Source organism: Nilaparvata lugens, chromosome 8 (assembly GCF_014356525.2).
Source record: "Nilaparvata lugens isolate BPH chromosome 8, ASM1435652v1, whole genome shotgun sequence".
Taxonomy (NCBI): domain Eukaryota; kingdom Metazoa; phylum Arthropoda; class Insecta; order Hemiptera; family Delphacidae; genus Nilaparvata; species Nilaparvata lugens.
The window spans coordinates 18,123,606-18,138,087 of NC_052511.1; the positions used below are offsets into that span (position 1 = coordinate 18,123,606).

General features: G+C 34.1%; 1 protein-coding gene and 1 long non-coding RNA gene across 2 annotated transcripts in view; one reads left to right on the forward strand and one right to left on the reverse strand.

The window, feature by feature from the left end:
* LOC120352648 overlaps positions 1–14,482 on the reverse strand; it is a 121,439-nt gene that overhangs the window by 27,812 nt on the left and 79,145 nt on the right. The window lies entirely within an intron of this gene.
* The window catches only part of LOC111063866 (mucin-5AC), an 81,152-nt gene continuing 79,812 nt past the window's right edge, over positions 13,143–14,482 (forward strand). The window contains exon 1 of the mRNA XM_039434147.1: positions 13,143–13,413. The gene's annotated coding sequence lies outside the window, so the exon portion shown is untranslated. The remainder of the gene's footprint in view (positions 13,414–14,482) is intronic.

The window sequence follows — 14,482 nt, forward strand, 5'->3', positions numbered from 1 at the left end:
CCAGTATAATTTGAATATGCTCATCAACAACATTCCTGAATGTCCGTTACACGGAACAGAAATACCTGTTTTGCACTGTAACAATAAAACATTCACTTTGTTGACACTCTGCAAACGATAATATAATTGCTGAGATATTTCTGAAGTCCACATGCTAAAAATACAGCCACCGTTATGAAAAATCATACAGTTGACTGGTGGAAAAAATTAACAAGCAAATAACACCTTGTCAAGTCAATGGGAGAAAAGCATTCATTATCCCGGCAGAAGTTTGCAAAGTCACTCAGATACGTTTTGATGTTATTCAACCAGGAATTTGAAGAATAAAGATATATTTTTTATTGGGTCTGTGTCTTGGGAATCCCAGACCTTTCCAGCATCCTCAGAGATTATTAGAATACTCTCAACAGTGGAATAATCAAATTTCCAAGGAAACTCATTTTTAAATGAGGTCTCGACTCAAGTTCACTCAGGCGCAGCTCAAGCTCACATAATATCTATCCAGTTTATCAAGTTGTAAGAGAGGGGTCGATCTTTATGGTTATGCTTTATGGGCCAGCATGTGGAAGCGTCAGAAGTGACTTGTCATAATTTGAATTATTTGACTTTTCATAATTTGAAAAACACAAAACAAAAATTTTATTAAAAATGTACATTGAAGGACAATATGCTATATGCAGTATTACTGCATATTTTGGAATGGCCTCTATGGGTTTGCCTTGAATGTCAATTCTCTGCAATACTCCTTCGATTCATTTAAGCCCCACATCACTTGTGCACCTCCTGCAATCCTCCCTCACATGGGAACAGAGGGCAGTTTGAAACCAAGTAGATTTCCAGCTTTTCCTCATGTCACCTGGTATGGTAATTTATCAGATAATATTTGAAACAGCATAATATTTAGAAGAGACTGATGAATCAAATAGAAAAGGGATTTAATAGGATAGTAATGACTGAATTCAAGTAGAGGTGGAGAAAGATGCAAAATCGAGAAGCATTTGAAAACTCTTTGAGAATTATTTTGTACAAAAAGAAAAGAACTTCCATGTTATACCGAAAAAGGAAGAACAAAACTGATATAATTAGATTTACAATTAAAAGCCCATCAACAATTGAAAACTGAATCAGAATTCTCCGAGGAAATAACTGGGAATTATTTCATGGAAGTTGCTAAGTAAAATACACATATAATAAGAATCGGATAATTTTTTCAAGTGGTATATAAATAATTTTTAATTAGACATCCTAAGTACAGACCTACATTAATCTTGATCTCGTATTCAAATCTCATAATTCTGTGTTTACTTTGTCTGGATTTGGAATAGAACCTGCTACAAACCTTGAAGCATCATCACATGTATGATTAATAGATCAGTAAACAATAATATAATCAGCATGAGGATGAGTTTCATCTCATCACGAATTTTCAGCTCCAGAATATATTGGACAGTTCCTAGTTACAGTGCCTATTACGCCACTGCTAATAAATGACTAATTCCTTATTTTTAATAATACAATCATCAGGTCTTCTCAGAATGGATTATGCGTATGGAATAATAATTAACAGAAGTTATCAACAACTATTCAAACAGACCAACCTTCATAATAGCATTAAAACAAGAGTTGATTTAGACCAGTGTGTTGTATTTAAATTGAGTAGGTCATAAATTATGAGCATTTTTTTCTTGTTGGAGATGGGAGGGTGTGATGTTGATAATTGAGAATAGATAGAATTATCCACTACTCATAATCTGATAGGACAAGTTTGTAATGACATCATAAAGGCCGATTCATACATATAGGACTATACTAGTGGCGGACTAGCGACAATAGCTGGGTTGAGCCCATTGGAATGTGGGTGTTTGTTATTTATATGACATTAGTGATTTCTAAAAAAAGTATTCTAATGCTTGGCTTGCATACAGAATATCAATGAGAATAATTTCTGGGAGCTACAATCAATGTCACAATTATTCCAGTGTTGTACAGGAATTGTTGAGATGAAGTTAGGCACCAAGAAGTGTGATATCTCCATTTTTAATAATCGAATAAATTCATTTAAAAAATCGACATATAGTAATGAGTGTTTTTTGCCTCAGGCAGGCAATCGATGAGCTGAACCTTCCTTGTTGCTCTGGTCATAAAATAGCATAAACTCTTCCCTCATTGGCTGGTCATTCTCTTATTCCATTTTGGATCGTAATCTTCACTCCAAACTCTTATTCGGACCCACCCCACAAAAAAATTACTCACTAAAAATCTTACTTGTTCACTTCTCAGGATCTCATATTAGATATCAGCCTTCAAATTTCTTATTATACAAGAGTTTGTACTCATCATCTATGATTATAAGTCTCATGTAGAGAATGAAAAATGTCAGCCGAAGACTTAAATCGATCACATTTTTGCTTGCTGAAGCAGCATCTTTGGACTTCAGAAACAGCAACTTCTCTGATATCCGCAATCCAGTAAGTCATAGATTTGAATGAATATCTCGAATTCAATTGAATGAACAGGTAAATAGCAACGGTTCACTTTTCTAATCTTCAAAACTCGTCAAATCACTGTCAACTTGCATGGTTGAGTGTACCCCTCAAAATGAGTAGCATTGGAAATTAAAACAAGAAATTTGTTTGAAGTTGAGTAGAACCAGATCATTGATTTTGTTTGAGTTCCTTGGGCTACTCAAGGAGAAGGAAATTTAATTTCAAGCCACATATAGAAGGATTTAGAAGATTAGAATTTAAGAGAACAAGAATACTGTAAGAATAATGGGATAATGGATGATGAAACAGAGTGTAAGTGAAAGAAGATGCTTATCTTCAGAAAATGAATAAGAACTGAACTCCCCTATCATATTCTATTATTATCCCTCCACATAGGTTCAACCTGAAGAGGGATACACTGTGGAAATTCATATGTTATCATATATTGTGGGGTGAAAATACTAATAATAAAATCTTTTTACTGTCAATAAACAATGTATGAAAAAGAAGAGTAATTAATAATGAAATGAAATGAAAATGAAATGAAATGAATACTCTTTATTAGGCGGAGCTAGGACTAGAAAGTCCTTTCTACCACTCAACCTTACAGGCAAATAATAATACACTACAATAAGAAATAATACAAACGAACTATAACAATAGTTATAGTGACACTGTAATAATCTAGAGTCTAAGCAAATATAACAATAACTGATAAAACTTATGATTATTATATACATTTTATTATAATATACATCTTTTTGGCAATAAATACTCGCATGGGAGGCTTCCCTGTACGCATGGAGGAGTTGAGCATGTTTTGTATTATTATATTAATTTGAATTCTCACAAAATGTTTGTAAACATTGTAAACTTGCAGTGAAATAAATTATTTATTACTATTATAATATGAGATTCCCATTCAAATAGAGCTGAAACTTCATTAACTCAGAACAGAACCGAATCTGTTCACGTCTTTTCCTATCGATCATGAAAATAGTCTACGAACGTTACCAATTTTACACCTAAATTTCTGCAGATCAATCACGAAAATGAATCCCAGATTAGCAACTCAAGTGAGTGATTACATTAGTAGTTGAAGTCATTAGCGAGTATGACTGCTTGTTTACGCGAATAATGGTCCAGCAAATGCACTTGTAAGTATCACTTTCAACTGCCACCAGCATTCCTTACAGATAACATAAATGCTTCTCATCTCACCAATGCTGACAGATTAAAGCGAATCTGACAATACAATAATTGACGGCGCGGAAGGCAGCAAAGAAAGACAGGAAGGAAAAGCGTGTCGTCATACTCTGCGAGAGAGAGATGGTGATAGTGACGTCACAGGCGAGGATTACGTCATCCGCTATTAGCGACTCTGGCTTTGCTGCCTGCCTCTGTATTCAGGTTCAGGTCAAGTTCAATAGCGAAGGCCTCTCGGAGATTCTCTTCGCTATATGCGGTTATGCGCCACATAACAATACTATGCTTCTATGCCGCGATCGAATTCGATACCAATGTATCATAGTTGGTATTTGAATTCTGCATTTGATATGAAAATAGGTTCTGTTTACTGTGTTTACTAAATGAACATGTTTTATTCAGTCTATGATTTGTTTCATTCGATTCAACAATATGGTTAGGCTATCCAATAATTACCTTTTATCTTTATTATTCTGAATTATAATATAATTTTTTTTTAATTTTTTATATCATGGAAATGTATGAGACATAAAGGAGTTTCAAAATCAAAGCAATACATTCCTGTACACTGATTACATTATATATACTGAATAGATTCCTGAATAAATTCCTGTTTCAACAAGAAATACTGTTCTGAAACATCCAATTGATACCATTAAAAATCTATAATAATTATCAGCCAGTAGGCAAAAGAGACCACGCAAGTCATTATAGTGATTTTTTAGGTTTACTTGGGAGCGTCCATATTTATTCAGGCTTCCAACCCTGATATAGCACACCCCAATCTAGTACAGTCCTTGTAATAGTATATTTTTTGAACGGTCCCTTAGGATGTACTATATCGAGGTTCCACTGTAAACTAATTCCAGCTGAAGTCGGTAGAAAAAGTAAAAGCTCCAATAAATATATCCTATTCCTTTTCTACTTGTCTAGAGCACCTCACGCTCTTCCAATCTTTTCATGCACTTCCAAACCGCTTTTCAACCGCTCAAAACAATCTAGCACTGTAATAGTCTAATAACATTTTGATCAACTTGATAAACTGAGAAAATTATGAAGTTAATAAACTGTGACACTTATTACCGAGATTATGTTGCAATTCCAAAAATCACAAGCTTGATGCTCATCGCCGGAAATTACACATAAAAAAACGATAAATGTATTTGTTACTTAGCTGATTCTCCCGGATCTATCAAACTATACGTTGACGTACAATCCGATTTGAACGTAGTAAGACAAAAAATGTGATTGAAAAGATGAGTGCTAATCCATTCCGCGGTAGTCAGGTATTGTTCAAGGCGAAAGTAATTCTTCAACTGTCGTTCTCTGCTAGACAAATCAGAACTAGTCACGTAAATTAGCGATGAGCAGTGTGGGGTAATTCACCGTACAAGATTAACAGATGCCGTGATTAATTCTTTGGAGAGGACAAAAAATTTGGATATACAGGAATAAACACAGGTGCCTACGTAATATGAGCAGAAATTCCACTCAGATGATACCATCTCTTCTAGTACGGTATAGCTCAATCAATGTTATCCATATTATTATGGAAACAACTTCTCAATTGCTAAGGTAATTCTAGTAAACTCATTGGCAAAGGCGTTTCATCCTACTAGAGTTCCTACTATAGGCCACTATAATCATCTACTTATATTGTGGATACATTTCGTGATCGTGTATGTCACCTCCGAAGAGACTCGCGGTGAAGGTGAAGATATTTCGAGGAACCATCCCAAAAATTCGTCTCAGGAAACGTCATTGAGAGGACATATTCGAAATTGGGGGAAGTGATTTTAGGTTCAAAGAATTAATTTTTCTACTTCGTGAGATGATGACATTGATATTGAAATGCAATTGAGCTTTGAATGTAATTGATAGTGAATCAATAAATTCCAACTGATTAAAATTTCACAAATAGGACACAAGCTCAGATTATTCGAAATATACTGATAAACTTGATTCCATGGAAAGGAATTGAAATAGCTAGAACTTCGGGAAATCGAACTTGCGATACTACTCTAGGATCGTAACTCGTATCTCGGCTAAACTGGAAAAATATAGATATACCTCTCAGTTGGGAGTACAGTAAAAGAAGAGTAATTAGAAGTTAGTAGTTAGAACCACTTGTTAGTTAGGTGATAAGTGATACTATGGAGAAATAGACTTAAATGAAAATTAAATAAAATGAAAATTATAAAGGTTAGATGGAAATTAGTGCTTTTTACGTCTAATTATTCTGTTCTCATTTTAATTCTTAATATTGTTTCATCAACATTGCTGGTTTTGGGATGAACTCATCGATCTTAACTCTTACTGGACTTTCATTATCAACGACTAGAAAATTCAAACTAAGATTTGGAACTGCACGATATCAATACTTCATAATCATAATGGTTCAAAACAATTAATAATTCCTGGTATCTGACTTCATATTAAATAATAATTGAATTGACTCTTGACTCACTCTCTTTTTTCAACGTTTTCTTGAATAAACAACATACTCAAATACTCACATTTCAATCATCATTGAATAAATTTCATCAAATACAATTTCTTGACCCCTAGGATAAACAAATATTCATCGTGAAAGATCAAAGTAATACATCTCATGTCAGTGAAGAAGCGATAAGTCTCAAATACTAGTAATGGCAAAGGTATGTATTGAGTTACTGTAAAGCTATGTCTTGTGTTACTATTTCTAGAATCTAGATCTAGAAACCTCACATGAAGCCATTACTTTACTGGTCAAGGGTGCTTCAAGGGTGAGGATAAGGGCGATGACCTATAATACGTTTGTATAATGTAATGTGCTATCCACTGTATATCGTAGTAAATATTCCCAGCTATTATAGATATACTCTTATGTGTTGAAGTGCTGATGCCTATATTGTAAACTATACCCTGCTATATAGATATATCCAAGAGTCGTGCAGTTCCATATCGGAGAAGTGGTGGCTTGAAAACGATAGTGGCACTTTTTTATTTCAGTTTTGTTTCACAGTGCGCGCGAATTGGAGCTCTCAAGTTCAGCGAATGAACTTGGAAGACATAACTAATGTCGGCTGCAGCCATGTAATTGTTGTGGGTCGCCCGTCGCGATCTCGACAATCCAGAGTTCAAGCCTCACCCAACCCAGCCAATATTTCACGGCCGCGCCTGGCTCGGTTTGGCGGAATATTAAAGAGCGATAATTTTGTGCTTAAAGTGATGGCGGTTCCAAATATTGTCATATTACAATATGACAGACAACGATTCTCAGATTTGTCACCTTCCACGAATTAGTTTGTGATTTTTCTTTGCAATATGTAAGCTACAGATTTGTCACCTTCCACGAATCTGTGATTTTTCTTCTCAATGTAAGAGCTATCATACAACTGGTTTATTGACGAATTTTCCTTTTTATGGAAACTGTATAATTCCAGGAAACGAGCAGCTTGGTTTGAAATAAACTACAAGACTTTATAGACTTCGAGACTTCAATGTTGATCATTTTCATGATAGTGCAGTATCATCAGAATTCCTTTTCAATGAAAGGAATCGACCCTAGAAGTCCTGAATCTCCAAAAAAATTATTTTCCTTTGAATCGGGTATTGCCCAGCAAATCATGGTTTTAGGAACCTTTGAAGTTCATTATTTCTCAGAATGATACATGAATATTCCATTTACATTCACATGAAAAATACTTCATATACCGTATACTTTTCATCTTTTATACAGAGTGTTTCAGAGAAACGGGAAATTTTGAAAGTTAAATGATTCCAAGAAAAACAAATCTTTAAATAAAGTTTTTCATATCATTCAATAGTAAAAATAATGCCATTTTAGAATGAATAATACCGTAACATTTATTTTTTGGAGATGACATCTTGCAGGTGTAATCCTTTTCTACGCAGTCATTCCTGTAGTCTCTTCATCACATTGTCCATGCATGGTTTGACGTAACATTACAACTGGAATTTGAATCTTAGCTATCAATTCTGCAACAACGGAAGATTCGAAAGATTCGAGAAACGATTTCAAATTCCAGTTGTAATGTTACGTCAAACCATGGACAATATTACGAAGAGACTACAGGAATGTTTGCGTAGAAAAGGAATACACCTGCAAGATGTCATCTTCAAAAAATAAATATTACGGTATTATTTATTCTAAAATGGCATTATTTTTACTATTGAATGATATGAAAAACTTTATTTAAAAATTTCTTTTACTTGGAATTATTCAACTTTCAAAATTTCCCGTTTCTCTGAAACACCCTACTAAGTAGGGTAAGTAGAGGTTGATATGACAGAAATACATCACATAATAATTAGAATGTTGTCCTCTTTCATTAGTGACGCCATGTCTCCAAAAATTTAAACAATATTTTAATTATAATTTTGTATTTGAGGTTGATTTGAGATCTCAACAAATTTAGAATCACCCCTAGAGTAGCGTAGCTTGAAATACGTCTTCTGAAAACATAGACATTGTATCTCCCAATGTTAATCAATCTATCTATTCTACACCAGTTAGGCGTAGATTTAGCATTGGGAGATAGGACGGATACGTCTTCCGAAGACTTACTTCTAGCTACGCTATACTAGGTTTGAAGAGACCTTTACGGGAAGACCTTCAGACATTTTAAGTCATTTAAGAAAACTAAGGAGGGGAGATATTTTAATCTATAGTAGAGCATCTTATTTATCTCTTTTCAGATATAAATTCCAATATGAAAATACTAAATTATGGTAATAAAAGTGGAAAACTGAATGTTAAAGAAGAATTTCATATTTATAAAGCGGCAAAATTAAACAGAGATAAACTTATTCCAATTAGACACCAATAACCCCATTTTTGATAGAATAATGCGAATTTAAATCCACAATTTATAGTACTAGTTCATAAAATCATATGAATACGCTAACATATGATCAAAATAAGAATCTTCTAGCAGTATTTATTTATTTCATATCACTTGAAAATGGCATCAATGTCCGAAACATGTTGTGATTAAATATTTCAAAAAAAGGGTACTAAGATTTTTATTTATCTTTCTATTTCTATAGTAGAGCAATATCGATTTTTTTTTCTCACACAATATTACCAAACAAATATATTTCTTTCATCTGTTTGTATTCAAGGTGTCAATAACCATACAAAACCCCACACATTGACAATCTTTGAAATAAATAAGATGAGTTTCTCAGAACAGACTCAACATAAAAAACCTCTTCCAAGCAACAATCTAATAAAATGAAAACGGGACACAGTTCGAAGACCTGACCACGTATTTTCCCAAACTTAGTGAGGAACAGAATCAGAACCACACCATGTGTGAGTCCATTTGATGCGTGAACCAAGCCGACAGACCATGAATATGTGAGCCTGTCTGGATGATGTGTGAAGCGGGCTGCGAACGGCTTACTCCGGACATAGCTTTGCCATTACTGGCCTCCTGGGCCGCTCGCGAAAACAAAGTTATTGGCGTCTCGAGCATTCCTCAGCACTCTTCTATATCTATATTTATCTAGAATATCTTCTACTCAACACCTATTCTGTATATCTATATTCATCTCGAATATTCTCTAATCAGCGCCTGTTAAACGGATTAAATCCGTTCGTTTCTTTCCTCGTTAGCTACCGTTGGGCGATGGAAAGACAAGACGAGATATTATTGGAGTGATTCACGTGCATTTTATCAGGCTGGGAACACATTAGAGGCGTACGTGACACATCAAACCAGGCCAGTTTCTGGCTACTAATTTATTAGGCCTACGCCCAGATTTCCCAGGTGATTGAACTCTGATAAATTTTCAATAACTTGTGAAAATGATAGTGTTATGGTTCGCTCACCTCCTGGGAAAATTTCCCGACACTGATTCATACTGTGGATCCCTCTATTAGAGTATCAAGTTTAGTATTAATTTTGAATGTTAAATTATATTTTGGGCCTTGTTGAAGATTTCTATTCAAACTCGGAATTATTTTGTTTATTTATTGCGAAAATAAACAAACATTCATAAAATGTGAATTGAATTTATGATGATAGTGCCATGATTTCAGGATTCTTGTATGGAATGTTTTGAGATAAATAAGAACTGATTGAGCTATATTATATCAATTCAATTTATTCAAAAACTTTATACATTACATAGTATGTAAGAACAAAGTAAACGCAATATATTAGATTCTAACATTAATATGAAAAACAAGTAGAAAGTAAATGAATAACTCCATCATTTTTGTTAAAGTAAAAAACATTCAATACAAGAGACAAACTTATATTTAGCTGGAGAGGCTGAAACGTCTTCTGAGACACGAGAACAAGCATGGTTTACAGAATTTCAATTCACTATTACTATAAAAAAATGATATTAAGATCTTCCTTTTGCGGGAGAGATTAAATGTTTAAAGCGAGAAATCTCCTCTTAGTATCAATTGTCGAACAATCACAGCTAATAGAATCGCAATATTTAAGAAAACAATATGAATGTCAAGGGTGAGAGATCTTCTTCCATTTTACGGGATAGATTAGCTGATAGGATCGCTATTTTTAGAGCCAGAATCGCTTCTTGAAGAAAATTCAAGAAAAGCTATAAATGAGTGACTCATAAAATGCCAGGGTTGTCTCCTTGAAGGGTGAAAAATCTTACTTTATTTTGTCAGAATAGACTTGCAAATAAAATCGCAATTTTTAGAACCACAAACGCTTGTTGAATTAAATTCAAGCTATGAATGTGCGATTCAAAATGGTTCATAATAGTAAAAAAAATTATTTCCAAGGATGATTCCATCAAGGGTGAGAAACATTCTCCTATTTTGCTGGATAGACTTCTTAAAAAGAATTCAAGAAGAACTATGAATGTGCAATTCACACAATGTTCAATTGTGGCTCATTTTAAGAGTGAAAAACATTCTTATATTTCGAGTAACGAACTTCTTGAACAAAATTCGGAAATTGGGAATGTGTAATTCAAAATATGTCCAAGGAATGCTCTATCAATGTTGAGAAACATTTCTGTATTGGGCGGCATTTACTTTGTCGCATTTACGCCCCATTCCACCAACAAGACATGGTCAACCAGGCGTCTTTGTGTTTAAGGAACTGTCCACATGTAGCCACGTCTTTTTGCGAGAAGGACCAATCTTGAGGGCACTTCAGCCACCTTACACTGGTCCCCATGAGGTGGTGGACAGAGACGATAAAACCTTCACATTAAGGATTAATGGTGAAACCGCTAAGGTTTCCATTGACTGGGTGAAGCCAGCATACATCCTTCAAGACGACTCACCTCAGCCTTCCCACCCTGTTCCAGAAAAAAAGTGAGCTTCAAGATTTCGGATGGCGAAATCACAGAATATACAGAATGGAAACTTGTAATCAATCGCCTATCTAACCAATGCTTTTTACATGACGCCAATACTAAACACGTCACGTGACCTTGGGAAGTTCCAATCCTGGTCTTCTGATTGGCTCGTAGCAGTGAACGAGATCAATTGATCCGGATCATTGAAGTGATTCACGTGCATTTTATCAGGCTGGGAACACATTAGAGGCGTACGTGACACATCAAACCAGGCCAGTTTCTGGCTACTAATTTATTAGGCCTACGCCCAGATTTCCCAGGTGATTGAACTCTGATAAATTTTCAATAACTTGTGAAAATGATAGTGTTATGGTTCGCTCACCTCCTGGGAAAATTTCCCGACACTGATTCATGAAGTGGATCCCTCTATCAGAGTATCAAATTTAGTATTAATTTTAAATGTTGAATCATATTTTGGGCCTTGTTGAAGATTTCTATTCTAACTAGAAATTATTTTGTTCATTTATTGCGAAAATAAACAAACATTCATAAAATGTGAATTGAATTTATGATGATAGTGTCATGATATCAGGATTCTTGTATGGAATGTTTTGAGATAAATATGAACTTATTGAGCTATATTATATCAATTCAATTAAATTCAATTTATTCAAAAACTTTATACATTATATAGTATGTGAGAACAAAGTAAACGCAATATATTTGATTCTAATATTAATATGAAAAACAAGTAGAAAGTAAATGAATAACTCCATCATTTTTGTTAAAGTAAAAACATTCAATACAAGAGACAAACTTCTATTTAGCTGAAGAGGCTGAAACGTCTTCTGAGACAGGAGAACAAGCATGGTTTACAGAATTTCAATACACTATTACTATAAAAAATGATATTAAGATCTTCCTTTTGCGGGAGAGATTAAACGTTCAAAGCGAGAAATCCTCTTCAATTGTCGAACAATCACAGCTAATAGAATCGCAATATTTAAGAAAACAATATGAATGTCACATCCCCCAGATGTACTATAGATGGCTCCTATCAAGGGTGAGAGATCTTCTTCCATTTTACGGGATAGATTAGCTGATAGAATCGCTATTTTCAGAGCCAGAATCGCTTCTTGAAGAAAATTCAAGGAAAGCTATAAATGAGTGACTCATAAAATGCCAGGGTTGTCTCCTTGAAGGGTGAAAAATCTTACTTTATTTTGTCAGAATAGACTTGCAAATAAAATCGCAATTTTTAGGAACACAAACGCTTGTTGAATGAAATTCAAGAGAGAATGTAATTCAAGAGCTATGAATGTGCAATTCAAAATGGTCCATAATAGCGAAAAAAAATAATTTCCAAGGATGATTCCATCAAGAATGAGAAACATTCTCCAATTTTGCTTGATAGACTTCATTAAATAATTCAAAAAGAACTATGAATGTGCAATTCACACAATGTGCAATTGTGGCTCATTTTAAGAGTGAAAAACATTTTTATATTTCGAGGAACGAACTTCTTGAACAAAATTCGAAAATTATGAATGTGAAATTCAAAATATGTCCAAGGATTGTTCCATCAAGGTTGAGAAACATTCCTCTATTGGGCGGGATTGACTTCATGAACAGAATTCAAGAAAAACTCAAGAAAGAAAACTCAAAAAAAGAAAAGCTCAAAAACTTCATGAAAAATTCCGCAAAATAAAGATTTTTTTCTTAACTTTAATTTCAAGAAAAACTATGTATATGCAATTCAAAAAATCACAAGGGTAGTTCCCTTCAAGAGTTGAAACATTCTAATATTTTGTGGAATGAACTTCATGAATAAAGTTTAAAATCTATGAATGTGCAATTCACAAAATGTACAAGGGTATTTTTCTTTTTTCTTCAGGGGTGGAAATTGATAAATCATTTTCCATTTGACAGGAGAGACTCAAGTTTTCTTCAAGGGTGAGCAATCTTGTGCTAGTTTTCGGGAGAGACTTCTCTGAGATTCTCTGAGAGAGGAGAAATAAGCAGTGGCCAGTGACTGTGCAGACTGTCCCCCACCTCTGGCTCAACATTGGCACTAGCTGGCCGTTACCATGGCAACACAGAATGCCGGCGAGTAAACAGGTATAAGACCTGCGATCAGGATGCGTCCGCCAACATGTTATGCTATGTTACTCTGACGGTATTGCCAATGCTAAACCATCCAACGGTCTCTTCTCCGCTCGCTTGCTGCCAGTGTCTTCTTTAGTGTTTTTAACTTGCAGTTCTCCTAATTTACGTTCATTTAAAGAACAAAATACGTTTTTTTAATCGATCTCAATAAATTGACAGAGGAACACGAACTTTAGTGAAATTGACAACTCAAAAACTGTTCAAATTTCTTGCGATTGTTGCGGTTAACCGTCGGAGGAAGGAGATTATTTCATCAAATTTTGTGAGTAGAAGACTTCAATTTCTAATTTATTTCTAATAAGTGTTTTCCTAATGAGAGCAGTTATTCATGAGTGTTTTCCAAATATTTTGCAAATTTTAAAAAGTGTCTTGTGTTTGAAATTTTGAAATGTTAGGGTATGACATATCAATTGCTAGTCAAAAAATAATTGTCGACGAATGTGTATCTGAAGCGAGAATAGTTCAAATATTGTGAAACTGTGAAAGAAAAAATAATCTTTATGATTTGATTCAATTCATCTATTATTTTGGTTCGCATTCATGATGGAGAGTCAATTGGTTCATTAACTTCCCCTTTACTATCGATAAACAATGATACAATTAATCCCAACCATAGTAGACTTTTTCAATGACCATAGTTAAATGAACTTGAATTACTCAAATTTGAATTCCAATACTTCATTGAAAAATAAAAATTATTTTGAATATACCAGTTGAAAATTAAATCAGGGTATGGAAAAACATTGAAAGTAATACACTGGTGGATTTTGTTTACTCTTGGAAGAACGATCTGCTCAATGAATGGAAACCAACAAGGAAAACCTACTCATTTTTACTCCTCAGTTACATTCCTATAAGCTATTCAAAAGAATACTTTCTTGCGTATATGGAATTATTATCACCAATGCCCCGGGATACTATTATCCTGGTTCCTTCTAAGAATATCATGACTTCTACAGCTGGATCCTAATAATTTTATCAGCGTCATATAAAGAATGAAAATGAATAATTACCACCACAAAAAAATTAACATCAAATCATCATCATTACTCTTTTTTAAATTCCAAGGAAAATTGGCAAATCGGGATTTATAAAAAAGATTTCTGTAAAACCAATTGTAATATTTCTTGAGAATTTCACACAGTATTTCCTGGATGGTATGTTATGAATTATCTATAGAAATCTTGAAAACCAAATATCTCACTTCTTCTAAGTATTAGCTCTTCTAAATTCCCAGGCCATCTCTATGAAAGCTCCCACTATCTACCAAACTCACAATACTCATCCACCCTCAGTGATGAAAACTCAATTTTCAATGTGAGAATGTGTGG